Genomic DNA, 12631 nt, shown 5'->3' on the forward strand with positions numbered 1-12631 from the left:
AATGAAACTTAAAAGCTTTTGCACAGCAAAGGAAACCATAAACAAGACCAAAAGACAATCTTCAGAATGGGAGAAAATATTTGCAAATGAAGCAACTGACAAAGGATTAATCTCCAAAATATACAAGCAGCTCATGCAGCTCAATAACAAAAAAACAAACAACCCAAACCAAAAATGGGCAGAAGACCTAAATCGACACTTCTCTAAAGAAGATATACAGATTGCCAACAAACACATGAAAGAATGCTCAATATCACTAATCATTAGAGAAATGCAAATCAAAACTACATTGAGGTATCACCTCACACCGGTCAGAATGGCCATCATCAGAAAATATGCAAACAATAAATGCATATTTATGCATTTGTGATCACGGATCAATCCAAGAAGAAGATATAACAATTGTAAATACACACCCTTACATAGGAGCACTCAATACATAAGGCAAATGCTAATAGCCATAAAAGGGGAAATCGACTGTAACATAATCATAGTAGGGGATTTTAACACCCTACTTTCACCAATGGACAGATCATCCAAAATGAAAATAAATAAACACAAGCTTTAAATGATACATTAGACCAGATGGACTTAACTGATATTTATAGGACATTCCATCCAAAAACAACAGAGTACAGTTTCTTCTCATGTGCTCATGGAACATTGTTCAGGATACATCGTATCTTGGCTCACAAGTCAAGCTTTGGTAAATTTAAGAAAATTGAAAATTTCTGACCACAATGCTATGAGACTAGATATCAATTACAGGGAAAAAAACTGTAAAAAAATACAACCACATGGAGCCTGAACAATATGTTAGTAAATAACCCAGAGGTCAGTGAAGAAATCAAAGAGGAAGTCAAAAAATGCTTTGATATAATTGACATTGAAAACACGACAACCCAAAACCTACGGGATTCAGCAAAAGCAGATCTAAGAGTGAAGTTTATAGCAATACAGTCCTACCTCAAGAGCCAGAAATATCTCAAATAAACAACCTAATCTTCCACCTAAACCAATTAGAGAAAGAAGAACAAAAAACCCTCAAAGTTAGCAGAAGGAAAGAAATCATAAGATCAGATCAGAAACAAATGAAAAAGAAATGAAGGAAACAATAGCAAAGATCAATAAAACTAAAAGCTGGTTCTTTGAGAAGATAAACAAAATTCATAAACAATTAGCCAGACTCATCAAGAAAAAAAAGGGAGAAGACTCAAATCTACAGAATTAGAAATGAAAAAGGAGAAGTAACAACTGACAATGCAGAAATACAAAGGATCATGAGAGATTACTACGGGCAACACTATGCCAATAAAATGGGCAACCTGGAAGAAATGGACAAATTCTTAGAAAATCACAACCTTCTGAGACTGAACCAGGAAGAATTAGAAAATATGAACAGACCAATCACAAGCACTGAAATTGAGACTGTGATTAAAAACCTTCCAAAAAACACAAGCCCAGGACCAGATGGCTTCACAGGCGAATTCTATCAAACATTTAGAGAAGAGCTAACACCTATCCTTCTCAAACTCTTCCAAAATATAGCAGAGGGAGGAACATTCCCAAACTCATTCTACAAAGCCACCATCTCCCTGATATCAAAGCCAGACAAAGATGTCACAAAAAAAGAAAACCATAGGACAATATCACTGATGAACATAGCTTCAAAAATCCTCAACAAAATACTGGTGAACAAAATCTAACAACACATTAAAAAGATCATACACCATGATCAAGTAGGGTTTATCCCAGGAATGCAAGGATTCTTCAATATATGCAAATCAATCAATGTGATACACCATATTAACACATTGAAGAAGAAAAACCATATGATAATTTCAATACATGCAGAAAAAGCTTTTGACAAAATTCAACACCAATTTATGATAAAAACTCTCCAGAAAGTGGGCATACAGGGAACCTACCTCAACATAATAAAGGCCATATATGACAAACTCACAGCCAACATCATTATCAATGGTGAAAAACTGAAAGCATTTTCTCTAAGATCAGGAACAAGACAAGGTTGCCCACTCTCACCACCTTTATTCAACATAGTTTTGCAAGTTTTAGCCACAGCAATCAGAGAAGAAAAAGAAATAAAAGGAATACAAATCGGGAAAAAGTAAAACTGTCACTGTTAGCAGATGACATGATATTATACATAGAGTATCCTAAAGATGCTACCAGAAGGCTAACAGAGCTAATCAATGAATTTGGTAATGTAGCAGTATACAAAATTAATGCACTGAAATCTCTTGCATTCCTATACACTACTGATGAAAAAACCTGAAAGAGAAATGACGGAAACACTCCCATTTACCACTGCAATGAAAAGAATAAAATACCTAGGAATAAACCTAGCTAAGGAGACAAAAGACCTGAAAGCAGAAAACTGTAAGACTCTGATGAAAGAAATCAGACGATTCAAAGAGATGGAGATATATACCATGTTCTTGGATTGGAAGAATCAATACTGGAAAATGACCATACTACCCAAAGCAGTCTACAGATTCAATGCAATCCCTATGAAGTACCAATGGCATTTTTCACAGAACTAGAACAAAAATTTTTGCAATTTGTATGGAAACACAAAAGACCCCAAATAGCCAAACCAATCTGGAGAAAGAAAAATGGAGCTGGAGGAATCAGGCTTCCTGACTTCAAACTATACTACAAAGCTACAGTAATCAAGACAGTATGGTAATGGCACAAAAACAGAAATATTAGATCAATGGAACAGGACAGAAAGCCCAGAGATAAACCCACACACATATGGTCACCTTATCTTTGAAAAAGGAGGCAAGAATATACAATGGAGAAAAGACAGCTTCTTCAAAGGAAACCATAAACAAGATGAAAAGACAACCCTCAGAATGGGAGGAAATATTTGCAAATGAAGCAACTCACAAAGGATTAATCTTCAAAATATACAAGCAGCTCATGCAGCTCAACATAAAAAAAAACAAACAACTCAATGCAAATATGGGCAGAAGACCTAAACAGACATTTCTCCAAAGAAGATATACAGATTGCCGACAAACACATAAAAGGATGCTCAACATCACTAATCATTAGAGAAATGCAAATCAAAACCACAATGAGGTATCACCTCACATGGGTCAGAATGCCCATCATCAAAAAATCTAGAAACAATAAATGCTGGAGAGGATGTGGAGAAAAGGGAACCGTCCTGCTATGTTGGTGGGAATGTAAATTGATACAGCCACTATGGAGAACAGTATGGAGGTTCCTTAAAAACCCAAAAATAGAACTACCCTATGACCCAGCAATCCCACTACTGGGCACATACCGTGAGAAAACTGTAATTAAAAAAGAGACATGTACCACAATGTTCATTGCAGCACTATTTACAATAGCCAGGACATGGAAGCAACCTAAGTGTCCATCGACAGATGAATGCATAAAGAAGATGTGGCACATATACACAATGGAGTATTACTCAGGTATAAAAAAGAAATGAAATTGAGTTATCTGTAGTGAGGTGGATGGACCTAGAGTCTGTCATACAGAGTGAAGTAAGCCAGAAAGAGAAAAACAAATATTGTATGCTAACACATATATATGGAATCCAGAAAAAAAGAAAATCATTCTGATGAATTTATGGCCAGAACCGGAATAATAACACAGATATAGAGAATGGACTTGAGGACACGGGGTGGGAAGGGTACGCTGGGAAAAAGTGAGAGAGTAGCACTCACATATATACACTACCAAATGTAAAACAGGTAGCTAGTGGGAAGCAGCTGCATAGCACAAGGAGTCCAGCTTAGTGCTTTGTTACCACCTAGAGGGGTGGGATAGGGAGGGTGGGAGGGAAGCACACGAGGGAGGGGATATGGGGATATATGTATACATACAGCTGATTCACTTTTTTATACAGCAGAAACTAACCCAACATTGTAAAGCTATTATACTCCAATAAAGATATTTAAAAAAAAACAAAAAGAAACTATCTCAAAGGCATTTTTTTACAGTTCTTCCTTCATAGTAAGGTAATGCTATTAAATAATCCAGTCCATCCACAAAGAGCTCCCCGTATCTGCTGTAGTGTCTTCTACCATATCATTCTATATTTATGCATGTGTGAGATAATAAGTGTTCTAAACATTCTTATTTTGATAAACTGAACCTGTTGTAACTTCTGGGCTCTTGTCCTCTGCAAGTTACACAGTAAAGCCCACGGCAAATGGGAAGAAGTTCAGTGTTGGTTCCTGCCTCATATCCCTTACTGTGCCACTGCCTCTTGGACCATAGTTTCCTCCACCATAAGTTTCTCTTATGTTCCTACTGCCACCAAAATTTCCACTCTTCATTGGACCATAGATATAAGGTTGTTAATTATAATTTCTAAAAACATTCTAATTTCCACTTCTATAATTTTTTCCTGCATAGTTGTCATAATCACCTCTGTAGCCTCCCCACTACCCACCTCTGGCTGCCAGATCCAGGTCCTCCACTATTATATCTTCATCTTCCTCCTTCATAACCTGTGCTACCTCTAAAATTGCCACCTCCAGATCTTCCTCCATACCCATTATAGCTATCCCCAAATCCATGTCCTCTTCCATATCCATCAGATCCTACTCTAAACTTGCCTCATGATCCTGGTCCCAAAATTCACTGCCTCTGCACGAATCCCTCAAAGACTCCTCTGCCACTCCTAGAACTTTGTAATTCCTGTGTTTCTTGTCTAGATAAAGCCTTTCTTACTTCTGACCACTGATGGTATGGTATTGCTGCAGTACAGTTTAATCCACATGATCATGGTTATCAAAAGTAGTAAACCCAGAACTTCCCTTGTGGTCAAGTGGTTAAGACTCTGCCCTTTCAAAGCGGGGGATGTGGGTTCAATCCCTGATCAGGGATCCCATGTGCCGCACAGCGCAGCCAAAAAAAAAAAAAAGTAATAAACCCAATGCTTCTTTTCTTTCCAGACTGCCAATGCCTCCTTTATTTCCACACTACCTATCAGTAATTATCCCAAATGACATCAACTTTTCCATAGTCCTTGCAGTAATCTCTAAGCTGATGTTCTTTGGTATCTTCTTTAGTTCCACCAACAAACAGCTTTTCAGTTACATGAGTGCCAGTTTTCCAGATTCCTCTCTGGCTATGGCACATTTTGGCTCAATCACTTTTCCATCAATCGAATGAGATTTTGCAGCCATGGCAGCATCAACCTTAGCTATGGATGAAAAAGTTACAAAACTAAATACTCTTGAGTTTTGCTTGCAGGATCTCTCATTACCACAGTCTGTAAGTTTTCCCCATGGCTCATAGTAGTTCCTCAAGGTTTCCTCTGTGGTTTCAAAGCTTAAGCCACCAATAATGTTTATAGAAATGTCCCTTTTCTCTCTCAATAGCAGACTCAGTCACTTCAGCTGGATTTCAGCCCAGACAATGAGAGAGATATCCACAAGAGCATGAGCATACTTGTCCTGACACTGTTGTAATGAGGCATTCTTTTCTTGATGGTCTCTGCTTCAGTGTAATGCATGCAGAGGCCTTCCGTACCACTAGATGGTTTTCAAAATCATTTATATTTCATGTTAGATCTCTGATTTCTTTTTATATTTGTTTTGTGAGCTAGCTTAATTTCCGCAAATAACTATTTTTTCTCAAACTTTCCAAACTGAAGCTTTCCATCCTTCTCAATTTTCCTCCCTCTCTCCCTTCCATTTTATTGACTTTCCCTTTAGTTCCATTCAGCTGACTTGCATTACTGTCACACTGATTATTATAGTTTTATATTAAAATGTTAATAATAGAGCAAACTGGGTTTTATTATTTATCACCATTTTTTGATAAATATCATCAATACAGTCATCCAGATATATATTAGAATTACTTTGAGGTGTTGAAATATATGCAAATGCTATTTTAAGTGAATTTTATTAAATTTACTGCTCATTTTATGGGAAACCTTGAATCTAGTTTCTTCAAAATTTTTTAATATAAGAATATGTATATTTCTGCATACATGATTCATGTAAAAATGAAAGTGACTTTTAAGATTTCTGAAACATATTTGACATACTTCTCCCCTAAATTTAATGTAAAGATTCTCTCAATCAGGCATTTAGGCCTAATTTTGCCTGTCATTGAGGCAAAATTCTTGTGAGAATTCTTTACTCCACACCATGTGGATTATGAAGCTTTCCACTCTGTCTGGCAGGAACAGGCACTATTCCTGGCCCTATATGAGCTCATGGTATTTCTCTCTAATCTTTTTCAGTTTCTTTCCTGGGGGGTTGCACATGTGCACATTGGGTGGCACTCAACTGACAATTGAGGAAAGGACCCTCCAGTTGGATTTCCCTTCTCTGTCCTGTGACCTGAAATTTCTCTCCATCCAGTGATGTTCAAAGTCTCATATGGTTTCTTACCTATTTCTCAGGGTTCATTGCTCTTCATTGTCTTATGTCCAATGTCTTCAAACCTGTCATTTCATATATTTTGTTTTTTTAAAGTTGATATAGGCAAGAGGTTAAATCTGGTTCTCATTACTTCATTTTGAGTAAATAGGAAGTAATCTGAAAACACTTTCGTCAAATTCCTAGAAAAAGCATATTTCTGTTTATTAATACTTTTTAATATAAATTTATTTTGGCTGCGTTGGGTCTTCGTTGCTGCACGCAGGGTTTCTCTAGTTGTGGCAAGCGGGAGATACTCTTCTTTGCTGTGCACTGGCTTCTCATTGTGGTGGCTTCTCTTGTTGCGGAGAACGGGCTCTAGGCACATGGGCTTCAGTAGCTGTGGCACGTGGGCTCAGTAGTTGTGGCACACGGGCCCTAGAGCACAGGTTCAGTAGTTGTGGCACACAGGCTTAGTTGCTCTGCGGCATGTGGGATCTTCCCAGACCAGGATTCGAACCTGTGTCCCCTGCATTGGCAGACAGATTCTTAACCACTGCACCACCAGGGAAGCCCAGTTTATTAATATATTGAAATGTTTCTAAGCTTCCTATTCTGTTACATCTAATCAGCGATTTTTGTATTAGTAAAATAATTTTAATTTTAGTTACTGTAGCTTTAAATGTCTTCATGCTTAGTTTTTCCTCATTTTTTCTTCTAATTATTGTTATTATTTTTAATAAACTTCAGAATTTTTCCCCTTTAAAAAAGAAAAATGCCAGGACCTTTGGAATATTTTAGAAGTTCATTCATTACGCGCTGTTATTTAAATATAAAAACACTAGGGTGAATCTGCAGTATGGAGGACAAGTACACATCTAGGTGACTAAAAACTAAGAGGACCCCACAAGTTAAAAAAGAAAGATTTTAGTGCTCACCTGAACCACCTGAACCACCCTTCTAATGTACCTGAAAGTCACTTTACTAGATTTTACTTATCTAATTTTCCACAATTTCTCCCAGAGCCCAAGTGGCTGTCATTATGGATATTGAGCGCGGGTTCCAACGGAGCAGAAGGGAGGCGTACTGGAGCTGAACAACCGGGTGCAGTGGGGAAATGTGCCCGCGCCCCGGCGCATTGTGGGTAATGTAGTCCCGCGCCCACCGGTGATCTGGCGAGTACGGTCTTGAGCTTCGGAGCCGTCTGGATAGTGCTGCGTCGCGCTCCGGGGCATTTTGGGTATTGTAGTCCCGCCCAGAGGTATTGTGGGTATCGCACTTCCGCTTCGCGCAGTCGTGTTTCTGGACATTGTGACCATCTTTTAACGCTCGTGGTGAGCAATCCCGCCCATGGCCGCTGACTCCCGGGGATAGAGGGTTGGGAAAACTTGGCGAGGGCAGGCGGGGTTGGTCCGCCCTGTCCGCGGGTTCCTTGAGGTTTGATTGTTTTCCGGACGGGGTCGGACGCAGTCCGCCTAGTAGGGGTTGTGGGCTGGCTCGCGCTGTCCGGCGGTGCTGGGGAGCCAGCGTCCTATCCCGGAGGGGTCTGGACTGGTGCAGGTGATTTGGGGGACATAAGTACCCCTCGCCCGGAGCAGACGTCTCCATTGCTGGGGCGCGCGGCTCGGGCATCCTTCCTGGGTCTTAATGGGGGAGCGCGGCTCGGGCATCCTTCCTGGGTCTTAATTGGGGAGCGCGGCTGGGTGGTGCCAACCATGGTGATGGAGGCGCCGCTTGGCCCCGATGTCCCGGATTTGGGGGGAAGGACTGGCCTGGGGCAAACACCCAGACTTGCCTTGATTGGTGTGGGGAGGACGACTTGGGTCAGCGGCATCAGGGCCCGCAGGCTCCTGGGGGAGTTGGAAGGGCCTGATGGGAGTCAGACATCCCCGGGTTTGCGTGGGGCGTCCTTGTGCCCAGATCTGCGACTCCAGAAGTTGTCTGGCTCCTCCGGCGCTGGGGCTCTTCCAGGAGCGTGGAGTGGAGCAAGTGGAGTGCAGCCCATGGGGCAGGGAACTTTCCTCAACCCCCAGGGGGCTGGTGGCTGACTCCCTGAATTACTGGGGATGGGAGAGAGGAGTGGGTGGTAAGACGTCCAGACTTAAGTTTTATTTTAAATTTTGCATTATGAAAACATTGTAAATATACACAGAAGTAGCCATGAGGTCTCCTGGATTCATCGCACAGATTCACCACTTATGAATAAGAGCCCTATCCTTTCTCCCCCAAATCTGCAACCTCAAGTGTGTGTCTCTTTGGGCATTGCCTTTCCCTCGGGGCCTATCCCAGGCCTGCTGTGGGAGCCCCGCCCTCCACAGGGAGAGTTCAAATCCAGGTCTGCCTCACTCTCATAGTCACGTTGAGCAAGGTGCTGAACCTCCTGGGGCTGTTGGGAGTGTGGAAAGGGTAAAACGGGTGTCTGGTACATGCTAATATGACGTTCATTTCAATAACGTTCAATAACCCCCATAGGCACATAGAAGATTAATGTCATGCTGGATATCAGCAGTTTCCAGCCTGCTGTTTGTGCTGGGAGAGAATCCTGAGGCCAGAACCACTTCTGTGGTACCAGGTTTGCCCTGGAGCACTCTGCTCCCTCACATCCAGAGGGGACTGCCAGTTAGGGAGGAGAGAACTCCTAGGGGCCTGGCAGCCCTGCCTCAGATGGGTACCACTTCCTTGTTGTGTTCTTGTCTTTGGTCATAATGGAGGGTGTGTCCTTGATATCTTATGCCAAAGTCATAATCCCTTTGGGGCACAGCTGCAGGTGGTTTCCCAGGAAGCCAGGCTTGTTCTTGAAGGAGCACATTCCTGTGCCCTCATTCAGGGCTTTCCATCTTCTCCGGAGTTGCTCCTGCATTGTCCTGCATTGTTTCTCTCCATATACATTCACACTGTTGTATTCTCAGGGCCTTAGAGTGCTGCCAAAACAACGATGGTGAAAAGTACTGTTTTGTTAGCAGTAGTCCTGTGTTGGCAGTGTGCTTTCTATTCACTGCCATATTTTATTTTCTCAGTCACCTTGCACATTAGGTAGTTGAATTCTCATTTTCTAGAGAGGGAAATGGTGTAGTAGAGGATTAAGTAACTTTTACTTTGGAGCTATTAAAACTTTCAAAGTTTTAGGGCTTCCCTGGTGGCGCAGTGGTTGAGAATCCGCCTGCCGTTGCAGGGGACGCGGGTTCGTGCCCCGGTCCGGGAGGATCCCACATGCCGCGGAGCGGCTGGGCCCGTGAGCCATGGCCGCTGAGCCTGTGCGTCCGGAGCCTGCGCTCCGCAACGGGAGAGGCCACAACAGTGAGAGGCCCGCATACCGAAAAAAAAAACAAAAAAAACTTTCAAAGTTTTAATGAAAATTTAAAAGGAGCTGCTCTATTTTTCACGTTTGTCTCATACATCTAATGCTGATAAAGATAAAATATATGTTCATTTTCTCCTGATCATTGGTCTCAGCCCCTAACAGTAATGGTGACATTAATGACACCAGCAGAAGGCTGGAATCAGACCAGTGTATGAAGTCCACATACCACCCACCCCTACCCCCATCCCCATAAAGTTTTTTCTCCTTTCCTTTTTTGGGGGTATAGAAGGAGATGGAGTTATTACATTTAAAATTTATTATGAAAATTTTACAAATGCAGCCAAAAGTAGTGAGAATACTGAAAGAGCATCTTTGTACCCCTCAGCTTCAGCAGTTGTTAACATTCTGCTCTTCTCTTTCTTTTAGTTTTCTCTGTTGTAGTATTTTGCAGCAAATCCCAGGTATTTTACCTGTAAATACTTCAATGTGCATCGTTTTTGAATCAGGAGTTTAAAGAAAACAACCTTTATACCAAATGGCACACCCAACAAAATTAACCATAATTCCTTAATGTCATCTAGTATTCAGCCTGTGTTCAGTTACCCCATTTGTCTCAAAATGCCTTGCTACAGTTCAAATCCTACTCTCTTAACCCAGTTAAGAGACATGAACAGGGAAATATTTGGAATTCTGTCTTCTGAATCCCCCCTTCCCCCCCCGCTTTTTTTTTTTGTGGTACGCTGGCCTCTCACTGTTGTGGCCTCTCCCGTTGCAGAGCACAGGCTCCGGATGCACAGGCTCAGTGGCCATGGCTCATGGGCCTAGCCACTCTGCGGCATGTGGGATCTTCCGGGACCGGGGCACGAACCCGAGTCCCCTACATCGGGGACAAACCTGCATCGGCAGGCGGACTCTCAACCACTGCGCCACCAGGGAACCCCCCTTCCCCTTTCTTTATACCCACTCTTGCCTTGCTGATCTTTGTTAATAGCAGGAGTCCACCTCTGGGCACTTACTCCTTGACCTCAGCGTTCTTCTTGCCTCCTTGTGTTTTACAGATTTTCTCACTACTCTGATGAGCTGTTAAATCCTGTCAATTCTTCTTCCCTTTCTCCTCTCCCCTCACCTTTGTGTTAGCTCAGCATAATTTGTCTTCCCCCGTGTTCTAGTTTGTGTGTTAAAAAAGGACCCTCCCTTTGGGCTCTGAAGTTGGACTCTTAGGCTCCACCATCTATTGACTCTGTGACCTTGGATATTGCTTCTGTTCTATGTACCTCCCTTTTTCTTATCTGTAAAATGGGGCTGATAGCAATGTCAGGGTTGTTGTGAGGTGGAAATGTGCCTGTGCTTTTGAAGTGGTTGGGGTGCCTGGTGCACAGTGAGTGCTCAGGGAAAAGTGAGTTGTGGTGATGATTATTATCAATTCTGAATTGCCCCCCCAACCCACCTTTCCAGAATTATCCTTTACTCTTCACTCTGATTGGACTCTGTCTTACAGTCACATGGGAATATATTCTATTCCATGCAGTTGTACTCCTTCATGCCTTTATTTTTTTATTTTTTTAATTTAATTTTATTTATTTTTTTATACAACAGGTTCTTAGTAGTTATCCATTTTAAACATATTAGTGTATATATGTCAATCCTAATCTCCCAATTCATACCACCACCACCTGCCCCCGCCACTTTCCCCCCTTGGTGTCCATACGTTTGTTCTCTACATCTGTGTCTCAATTTCTGCCCTGCAAACTGGTTCATCTGTACCATTTTTCTAGGTTTCACATATATGTGTTAATATACGATATTTGTTTTTCTCTTTCTGACTTACTTCACTCTGTATGACAGTCTCTAGATCCATCCATGTCCCTACAAATGACCCAATTTCATTCCTTTTTATGGCTGAGTAATATCCCATTGTATATATGTACCACATCTTCTTTATCCATTCGTCTGTCGATGGGCATTTAGGTTGCTTCCATGACCTGGCTATCGTAAATACTGCTGCAATGAACATTGGGGTACATGTGTCTTTTTGAATTATAGTTTTCTCTGGGTATATGCCAAGTAGTGGAATTGCTGGGTCATATGGTATTTCTATTTTTAGTTTTTAAAGGAACCTCCATACTGTTCTCTGTAGTGGCTGTTTCAATTTACATTCCCACCAACAGTGCAGGAGGGTTCCCTTTTCTCCACACCCTCTCCAGCATTTGCTGTTTGTAGATTTTCTGATGATGCCCATTCTAACTGGTGTGAGGTGATACCTCACTGTAGATTTGATTTGCATTTCTCTAATAATTAGTGATGTTGAGCAGCTTTTCATGTGCTTCTTGGACATCTGTATATTTTCCTTGGAGAAATGTCTATTTAGGTCTTCTGCCCATTTTTGGATTGCGTTATTTTTTTTTTAATATTGAGCTGCATGAGCTGTTTATATGTTTTGGAGATAAATCCTTTGTCCGTTGATTCATTTGCAAATATTTTCTTCCACTCTGAGGGTTGTCTTTTCATCTTGTTTTTAGTTTCTTTTGCTTTGCAAAAGCTTTTAAGTTTCATTAGGTCCCATTTGTTTTGTTTTTATTTCCATTACTCTAGGAGGTGGATCAAAAAATATCTTGCTGTGATTTATGTCATAGAGTGTTCTGCCTATGTTTTCCTCTAAGAGTTTTATAGTGTCCCGGTATTACATTTAGGTCTTTAATCCATTTTGAGTTTATTTTTGTGTATGGTGTTAGGGAGTGTTCTAATTTCATTCTTTTACATGTAGCTGTTCAGTTTTCCCAGCACCACTTATTGAAGAGACTGTCTTTTCTCCATTGTATATCCTTGCCTCCTTTTTCATAGATTACTTGACCATTGGTGTGTGAGTTTATCTCTGGGCTTTCTATCCTGTTCCATTGATCTATATTTCTGTTTTTGTGCCAGTACCATATTGTCTTGATGACTGTAGCTT

General features: G+C 41.3%; 1 protein-coding gene and 1 pseudogene across 1 annotated transcript in view; one reads left to right on the forward strand and one right to left on the reverse strand.

The window, feature by feature from the left end:
• Positions 1-4190: 4190 nt before the first annotated feature.
• LOC102989259 (heterogeneous nuclear ribonucleoproteins A2/B1-like) lies at positions 4191-8012 on the reverse strand (annotated as a pseudogene).
• The window catches only part of ZNF169 (zinc finger protein 169), a 56743-nt gene continuing 51766 nt past the window's right edge, over positions 7655-12631 (forward strand). The window contains exon 1 of the mRNA XM_024117183.3: positions 7655-7714. The gene's annotated coding sequence lies outside the window, so the exon portion shown is untranslated. The remainder of the gene's footprint in view (positions 7715-12631) is intronic.

Source organism: Physeter macrocephalus, chromosome 9, assembly GCF_002837175.3.
Source record: "Physeter macrocephalus isolate SW-GA chromosome 9, ASM283717v5, whole genome shotgun sequence".
NCBI lineage: Eukaryota > Metazoa > Chordata > Mammalia > Artiodactyla > Physeteridae > Physeter > Physeter macrocephalus.